The sequence below is a fragment of the Canis lupus genome, chromosome 13 (assembly GCF_011100685.1).
Source record: "Canis lupus familiaris isolate Mischka breed German Shepherd chromosome 13, alternate assembly UU_Cfam_GSD_1.0, whole genome shotgun sequence".
Lineage (NCBI taxonomy): Eukaryota > Metazoa > Chordata > Mammalia > Carnivora > Canidae > Canis > Canis lupus.
In genome coordinates, this window is record NC_049234.1 from 50,960,224 (window position 1) to 50,970,250 (window position 10,027).

Here is a 10,027-nt window from a genome sequence, read left to right on the forward strand (position 1 = left end):
ATATTGCTGTACTGCCTCTAACTTGCATTTTTTTTTCTAATGAGAAATATTCTATCATCTTATCTTAGTTTTTATCTTGTTTTCTACACTGAGTAAATTTAAAGTTTTATCTTTATTACTGATTTCATAGTTTTCTTTACTTTCCTTATGCTTGGAGCTCAGTGACCTACAAGAAATTTATAGCTTTAATCAAATTTGGAAAATGTCCATTTTCCCTTCGATTATTATTATTCGTTTTTAAATCTTGCCCCTTCTATGTTCTCTTCTGAATGGCTTCTGTTTTGTGTATATTGAGATACTTCAAGTTTCCCTACAGCTTACCTATTCTTTGCTCTTTCTTTTATAATTTTCAATTTTAATTTTTTAAAATATTTTTTTATTTATTCATCTGAGAGAGAGAGAGAGAGAGTACCTGCAGTGGGGAGGATCAGAAGGAGAGGGAGAGGCAGACTCCTTGCTTGATCAGGGAGCACGATGTGGGGCTGGATCCTAGGACCCTGAAATCATGACCTGAGCTGAAGGCAGATGCTGAACTGACTGAACCAGCCAGGTGTCCCTCTTTCTTTCTATTTTTAAAGTTCATATATTTAATTTTTATTAATTTCCACATGTTTTATTTTTAGTTTCTATTTCTCCTTCTTCAAATTCACTGACCTTCTGTACTATCCTTCCTTTTATCTCATCTCTATATTTTTTATCACAAATATTAGTTTTAATTTCTAGAATTTTTATTTGGATGATATTTTTTACATATCTTAAGTGTTTATTTAGCATTTGAATTTATGCAATATAGTTATAGTAACTGTTTTAATGTTCTTTTCTGCTAATATGAGGATCTTTATCAGAGAGATCTAGTTTAAGATTGACAGATTTTTTTTCCTTACTGCATCAGATTTCCCTGCTTCTTTTTAATGCCCAGTAATTTACTGGATTCAAGACATTGTGGATTTTAACTATTTTTAACTATTTTAACTACTGTTTTATATATTTGTATATTTTTGGATGTTTTGGGAAGGAAGAGAATATCTGATCTGTTACTCTATGTGGGCTAAAAGCCAAAAATGCAATTTTTTAAAATGATTTTATCACATTATTTTACAAAATATCTTGAGTTCATCCCTCTGGCTCAGATAGATTCAAAAGAGCTCTTTCTTCTTAATTTTCAATAAAATGTACAGTCGATTCAGAAGTATTTTACCCACTAAGTGGTACTATACTGTGAGATGGCTTCTAAAGTTGTTTTTAGGAAGTTTATTTTTAGTGTCACACTGGCAGGGGTGGGGGTGGGGTGTACCTAATTGACTGTGAACAGGATGTCTTAAACTAAGTGAATTTGGTTGGGAGCTCTTTCCATACCATCAGTAGGTTTCCTTTTGCTGTGGCTAAAAAAAAAGCTTCTCGTGGCGGTGGTGACAGCTCCAGAGCAGGGTCAAACTGCAGAGGCTGGAGTCATGGCAGGGCAAGTGTTTGGAAAATTTCTTCCCCTCTTTGACCGAATTTTGGTTGAAACTGTAACCAAAAGAGGTATTATGCTTTCATAAAAATCTCAAGAATAAGTGTTGCAAGCAACAGTAGTAGTTGTTGGATCAGGTTCTAAAGGAAAAGGTGCAGAGATTCAACCAATTAGTGTGAAAGTTGGAGATAAAGTTCTCGCAGAATATGAAGGCACCAAAGTAGTTCTAGAAGACAAGTATTATTCCTTATTTAGACATGGTGACATTCTCAGAATGTATGTGGACTGAAATCGTTATTAAAATGGCATGAAGTGAAGCTGCCCATTCCAGTGAAATTGTGAAATCTTCCATTATGTAAATAATTTTCATGTCTCTCTTTTATAATTAATGGTATCCAAAAAAAAAAAAAATCTGCTTTTTTTGAAGATGTCCTTTCCCTGAAGGATGACTTTATCCAATATCACCAATCTTTGCTAAGATATAAACATGATATGTTAGTTGCTGGTTGAGACCTCAAATCCAATGTTCCTGGGAAAAACCCAACAATTATCTTAACAACTTGTCAATGGAGTTAGTCATCTGGAAGAAATTTTTCTCCTTTAGAAAATACACTTATAGGAAACCTGTGAATGGAGAATAAGAAAAGGAAGGCCTAAATTTGTGGGAAGAAAGTAATCAAAACAAATTGGCTCTAAAAATAAATGAAGAATAATTTTAGGGTGGGTAAAAAAAGATTAAAATGATCAGAGTGGATCAACATAGGAGAAAGAAGTTGAAAAAAAAAAAAAAAAAAAAAAAAACATGGTAGGAGTCCGAAGCTTGGGGAAGAGAGACAGCTCAGAACTTTTTGAAAATAGAATCAATAATGTTTGTGTCTATGTTGCTGAAACTTCTACTGTGTAAATGTTTTTTTATCTCTCTAAATCCTCAGAAAAATCTGATTGTGTCCAGAGATTTTTCAGAAAACCTTATGAAGCAGACTAAGTCTTCTAGGGGAAAAAGTCTTGATAAGCTAGTACTTGTTATATGATATAGCAAGGCTTGACTGGTTTCATTCCCAAGAGATAATTTATGTAAATTACCAAAAGTAGATGCAGTGGAATTATGAGATAATCGCATATCTGTATTTTGCTCAGTGTCAGGATGACATTTATATGTTTGGTCTGTGAAGTATTTATTCTACAGAATAGAAGAAGCTTACCTCTAAACATGTTTTAGTTATTATATATTGCTGTTAAACACAGCATTCACAAGTCTAGTAGGTAAAGCAGTAAACATTAAGTTCAGTATGCTATGGGTCAGATATCAGGTTTGTGTCAGCTGGATGCCTTGGCCTCAAGCTCTCTCACAAGGCTGCAATCAAAATGTCAGTAGGGGCTATGGTCTCATCTGAAAGTTTGAATGAGTGAAGTCATTCAAGTCAATTTTATTTTCAAGTTAATTTTGAAAGCATTCACTTTCTCATGGGCTCTTGGACTGAAATTTTCAGTTTCTCACAGATTGTTGGCAAGAGATTTCCTTTAGTTTCTTGCTTAGTGGATTCTCCATAGGGTAGGTTTAACATGACAGTTGGCTTTTCTCAGAGCAAGAGAGGAAATAAATCTTTTTGTTATCTAATCTCAAAAAGTGACATAATCTATCTTTTTCTATATTTTATTTGTTGAAAGTCACTGTGTCCAACCTACATTCAAGGGGAGTGTATTTGTTGAACATCATGTATATGTAAGTTTGGTAGTTCTTTTCTTCATAGTTTTCCTTTCAGTAGTTGATAATATGCCAGAAATTTTAATATGCAGGGAATTTTATAATTGTGTCCACACAGTGAGCATGGATAGGATGGAAATATTTTCTGTAAAATTATATCAACAGAAGCTAAAACACAGAATTAAGCACAATTGACAAAAATTACCTGTACCCCTCACTACTTTTTATCCAAAGGAATAAATAGCCCTTGTTGCATATACTTACATATTCCTGACATTTTGATTGAAATATCTAAGGGCAGGCTAGTTGTCATCTGTGTCATTTCAAATCAAACCAAATATATACCCCAGTCAATTTGCTCTTCTTTCTAATATTATGTTTTTGTTAATACCATTGATACGCTTAGACTCTCAGCATCATTTCATTTTTTAACATATCATTTTCCATTTAGCCATTCAGTTCTTAATTTATGTAGGCAACAACTCTGACACTATTTCACTGGATTTTTCATAGGCTTTTCCAAAATATTTCTAATATTTATCCTTTTTATTTTTTCAAGAATAAGCATCTCAAATAACACAAACATGTCAATTTCTTATGATACAATTTTCACTCCTCAAACTTCTTAGATTGAACCAAACCTATCCTGAGAATCGAGACTCGCTTCAGGTTCTACTGGGCGTGAAGCCTCCTGAGATTTCTCTCTCTCTCTCTCTCCCTCTGCCCTCCTTCCCCACTTGTGCTCTCACTCTCTCTCTCTAAAATAAAATTAAAAACAAAAAAAAATCTGAAATCTGACTTTTATATATTAATAACTAAAAATTATACTAATGGTAGTAACAGTGGTTTCATAATTTTATGTTAAATTGTAGCTTTTAAAATATTTTTACAGGGGATCCCTGGGTGGCTCAACGGTTTGGCCTCTGCCTTCCACCCAGGGTATGATCCTGGAGTCTCAGGATCAAGTCCCGCATCGGGCTCCCTGCATGGAGCCTATTTCTCCTTCTGCCTGTATGCATATGTCTCTCATGAATAAATAAATAAAATCTTTAAAAAAATAAAATATTTTTACATAAACAAAATTCATAATTTTCCTGAAGATTTACAGAATAAACCTACCATCTTGACTGCTTTTCTGCATCATCTGTTAACACTCCTCCCTAAATGCTAATCATGTGCAAAGGTCCGCTAATTACTTTTTAAAAAAATTAGCATTAAATAATTCTTTTAGATATGCCAGGAAAAGGGTTATATTGTTAAGCTAAAATGAGCTCAGACAAGTAGAGTTTCAAAAAGCACTATTATTCTAAAGATAGAAAAAGAGCACTGAGTCATTTAAAAGAATTAAATGTCAATTTTGTGATGTGATACAGATGTTAGCTAATTCTACAGTGGTGATCATATAGCAATATATAAATGTATCAAATAAACATGTTATATACCTTAAGCTTACATAATGTTATATGTAATTCAATATATATTTCAATATAATATATTTCAATTAAAAATAATTAAATAAGATAATGCACATAAAGGACTTAGTAGCATATCTTTGTAGAGAGGAAGACCACAGGGAAAATTATTATTATTGTTAGCAGAAGTATTAATGAATACTTATGGTGAGAGTATAAGACATGCTCAGTCTCTCTGAAAAACAATAAATATATTCAAACAATGTGTATATAATATAAGAGAATGTTCTATAATGCTAGTAATGCTTATCTCTGGGTTATGAGGTTCTTGGTAATTTTTAATTTCTTTTCTGCGGTTCTTTGTATTTTTTCAACTTTTTAACTAAGGAGTATGTTTTCTCTTATAATTAAAAGTGAAGTTTTGTTTCTTTGTTAACTATCTCCTTTGTTTGCTGTTTCATTTTATATGTCTCCATCTATTCTAAGTCTAAATCTTTCTGACACTCTTCATTCAGAACCACAAAATCCTGTTGTTTTTATTCTATGGTATGACTTTTGTTCATCTTCCACACAAGCTTATTTCATACTTGATCTACTCAGTGAACAGCGTGGCATTTATATTAATCTATTTGACCACATTTCTTCTTACTTTCAGGTAGAAATTATTCAAGATTATTTTCTAGAATGAAATTATTGGATCATTGGTTTTCAACAATTTCTGTTCCTAAATATCTATACCTTTCGATAGGCATTTCCATTAACACCAGTGGCTCACCATGACAATACCTTGAACTAGGGATAATATAGTCTAGTTTATAGCATTTGGTTTAGTCTGTGTGTGTGTATGTGTGTGTGTGTGTGTGTGTGTGTGTTTGTGAATAGTTAAAATAATCTTACAAATAATCGAGATAAACTTCCCTTCAACCTCTCATTGAGATGGCTCCTTAAGAGCTTCCATCCATCTGAAACATTTAATTTTCCAGGTCTTAGCTGTGGAACACTCTGTAGAGTGATGGAAATAGTCCTGGAGTTGTTATCAGATGACCTAGGTTCAAGGCCTTGCTCAGTCACTTACAAGTCCTAAGACACAGGCAGCCATTTAGCCTTTTTCTTTTTCCTTCCCTGATTTTAAACTAGAGATAAAATATATCATAAAGAGGTTGCTAGGATAAAATGAGTTAATACAAAAGCTCTTTGTAGGATAAAGCAGGTTATTAATCAAAGGCATGCTTATTACTATTAGTTTCTTTTAAATTTGAAGTGTGCTTACTTAACACTCAAGACCTCTTTCTTACTGTATCTCTCAGCCTGTTCATTATTTTGAAATCCAATGTTACAGGCTCATTTTCAGGCTTTTTCACATTACTGATTAGTTCCAGTTGGTTCTTTCTTAATGGTCAGGCCACTTTGGGGGTACTGTAGGCAAAGGCATCTCTAGAAAATGTGACAAGCATGACTTAAAGGTCATTAAGTACCTCCATAAATCTATTTCACTGTCCTAGACATAGACAAATTACTAAAGTAACAGATATTGTGATAGGAATATACCGAAAAGGAATATTTAAAGCACAAAGTGAAACAACATTAGTATTAAATGTAGTTAATTACAAAATAGGTCATAGTACAATCAGGTTACTTAATATAAACATAAAATAACCAGAGTGATTTTTTTAAAATATATTACCTGATACTCAATTTCTTAAAATTCCTCACTGGCTTCCATTGCATGTAGAATCAAGTTCCAACTCCTAGATTTTTTTAAATTTAAAATTAATCCTTGTTTGTGTGTGTATGCATATTTTATGAGTTCCCTACTTTTATTTGTATTTTATTTATTTTAAAAGATTTTATTTATTTGATAGAGAAAGAGACGGGGAGAGAGAGAGAGAGAGAGAGAGGGAGAGAGAAAGAACACAAACAGGGAAAGTGGCAAGCAGAGGGAGAGGGAGAAGCAGGCTCAATCTCATGATCCAGGGATCACTATCCAAGCTGAAACCAAGAGTTTGAAGCTTAACTGACCATGCCACCCAGGTGCCCCAGGTCCTAGGTTGTTTAATAAATATGTGTAGAAAGTTTTGCACCAGCCTATCTACGTTCTATTGTTAATAAGGATGCCTAGGGAACCTAGGGAGGCTAATAAATTTTGCATTTATTATTTATTTTTAAACAAACAGAGCTAAGTATAAGAAATTCAGGGATAAGACTTAAGGAAAACATACGAACATAACAAAGCAGGACTAAATAATATACACTAACAGTTGAAAGCACTTAAGGAGTTAAAATTAATTAAAGGTGACAAATCTTAAGGATGTGACTTTTAACTCAGGGTTTGAGTCTAAGAATATTTCCTAATCTATTTTAATGATAACTGAACCATGTTTTCAAAAATATCCCAAGCTCTTCTTAAATAAGCAACCTCAATTTTAATGTGGTTTCTAATTCATTGACTAATTAACAGAAAATATTGGTATAATAAAAACAAAAAGCCCATATCATTCTTAGTTATTTCCCATCATATATGTATATTTTAAATGCAATAGGTGAGAAAGTATTATAACTATCATAAATATAATTGTTACTTGGCTCTGCCACAGTAACTGTAATAACTTTAGATTTACTCTTAAATTAGCCATTTATGAAAGATATAGTGAACAGTTCTTACAACATGACATATTTCTAAAGATATACAATTTGGAGAAAATGTCTATTTTTGCTTCTATTTTTCATCTCCTTTTCTCTTGCTCCAAAATTACCAAATATGTTAAAATCTGATCTTCCCTGACTCTTATTTTAAAGCCCACAAAAATCTTCACTATTTTAAAAGACTAACAATGTCCCAAATAGATTTATTATTAGTTCAGTGTAGAGCATCACTCTATGTGCCATGTTCAACACTCCCAATTTCAATTTATTTCCTCACCTCAGGGTAACCTCAGATCTTAGATTAATGTCATTTGATAACAGAATGCAATTCTGCATGACATATTTTCAGTTGCCAAAGACAATGCTTTGATGAACGCCTTTAAAGTAGAATAAATCTCTTATGCTATAAAACAAATGGCCTGGTACACTTTTGCAACCATAATGAACACTGTTCAGGGGTAAAAATGTCAACAGAATTTTTAAAAGACAATGAAAATATACCAGTGGTAGTGTTTTCCTCTGTATCCAAATCATTAGAATTACTCCAACCGGTTCCTGCCTTTCCTGGAGTTACCAGTGATACAGGTGCAAATGATGTACAGGTGCAGACAATTGGCCCGATTCTTCAATCCCCAATGTTGTGAGAATATGGGGGAGAGGGGGATGACTCTACATAAATAGAATGCAGATTCTGCTTCTGAGGATTAAAAAATCCCCATAATCCACACCATTAAATTAGAGCACTTATATTTAGAACTGATTATGATAGAGAAACCAATATTCCTTAACTCTGAAAGTTGTTCATCAAAATTAAATTGCAAATCACTAAAATGCTGATTTTTCTGCTGCAGAACAATTAAGAATGATTTTATACTGGCATGTTTAAAGTGATGTTCAAACGATCAAGAAAACAGCCTTAAATATATTTCACTCTGATTTCATAGTCCTGGCTATGCTCTGTGGAATTTTGAGTGGTGGTTTTTTTTTTTTTTTTTTTTTCTTAAAGAAGAGATATGGTCATTGTCCTCAAGTAGTACAAGACAAAACAGCAGTAGTTTAATCCAAAGGAAGTCTATTTCAAATCCTAATAACACACTGTTTGTGTTGGTGATATGCACCTGATTCAAGCAGGACCTCAGACAGTGTTGGAAGAGGGCAGATATATAGTATTAGTGTTTGGATCAATATATATTGCTTTATTTCTGGAAAGCATTTTGAATGTCTTTTTTCTCAACAAATATTATAGTAGTAACACTATTAAGTTTCTTGGAATTTCAGGGATTAAAGTTCCCTCAAGTGGCTTATTAGCATCCAAAAAATGCCATATAAGTTGTTACATAGATCACCATGTTAGTAAAGATCCTTAGTAAAAGGAAAATATGGTCTAAACTTGTAATGAAGCTTTGGTGTATATGTATGTGTGTCTCTATATTCATGTTAATAAGTCACTTAATCACATAGTGAATATCACTTAATGAATACTTACTCATATTTAATGTGTACTTATTATTTGTCAGGCCCCGTTATGGATGTGATTTGTTAATTCATTGACTGCTTACAACAGCTGTATGAGGTAATTGTCATTATTCTCATCACCCCAGGTCTCTAGATGAGAAAACTAATGTATAAAGAGGTTATTTTGCTAAGGTCACAAAAGCCAGGCAATTGCAGAGCCAGAATTAGAACACAGGCCATCTGTCTTTAGAGTGTATTCACTTAACCACTTTTCTTTAATGTCTTTTGTTAGGCCTTATTGTAAATTTTGTGATGGCACATGATTATAGAGGCATCTGTAACTGACCTATAAACACTGGAAGAGTCTATTAATTGATTTGTTCATAAAATGGGACAGAGTATGAGAACTCCTTCCCATTTTAATATGCTCCCAACATTACCACAGTATTCTACTTCATTTTAATGCACCTCACAAAAGCCTATGAATTTCAGATTAGTCAAATTAACATTCATTCCTACTTTTTTACCATAAGTACTCCTTAATGAGTTGAAAAGAAACGATCAATAATATACAATACCCTTTCCTTTCTTGCTAACTTAAATTAGATGTACTGAAGCAATAGGAATTTCAATGGGCAACATAAGATATGTATGTGTGCAAATAAGGGAAGGTATTAGTGAGATATTAAAAACCCCACAACCAATCTATCAGAAATTCTTATGTTCCATATTTTGAAAAAAAAAATCCAGAATTTGTCCTTCCACTGCAACCTCTGTTCTAGTCCACCATTCTCTTTCAGCTGTAGTTGCTTCTAACATGCCTTCACTATTGCCCCCATGGTCCACTCTCTATACACATAAATAACTGAGGGATTAAAAAAAATAACAATCAATTCATATCACTATTCTGCTGCAGATCTCTACCTCACTCAGATTAAAACTAGGGGATGTTCAACAGAGCGTGTAGCCCTATAGGAACTCTTTCTGTACTTCTGTGAAAGGAACATTTTCACTATGCTCAATCCCCACCACCAGCTTCCTTGTTCATTTAGCTCTAGGATCTCTGCCCTCCTGGTGGTTTGATTTGGTGAACACAGAAAATCCAAATCACTTTACTACCTCTTCTTCTTGTAGGCACCTCACCAGGTAGCTCCATCACTTCCTTCAGTTTTGTGCAAATGTCACCTACCTACAGAACCTTTCACTGTGTATTCCTAAGAAACAGCAAAATCTACTGCTACCATCATACTCACTGCTCTCCTGCTCTCTGCTTTGTTTTCATTCATTATATTTATCACTTGACTTCATATATTGCTTGTATATTTGTTTATTATCTGTCTCCTCCTTGGAGACTGAATC

The 10,027-nt window shown here is 33.3% G+C and overlaps 1 pseudogene; it reads left to right on the plus strand.

The window, feature by feature from the left end:
- Positions 1 to 1,451: 1,451 nt before the first annotated feature.
- Positions 1,452 to 1,742, plus strand: LOC100683616 (annotated as a pseudogene).
- Positions 1,743 to 10,027: the final 8,285 nt, after the last annotated feature.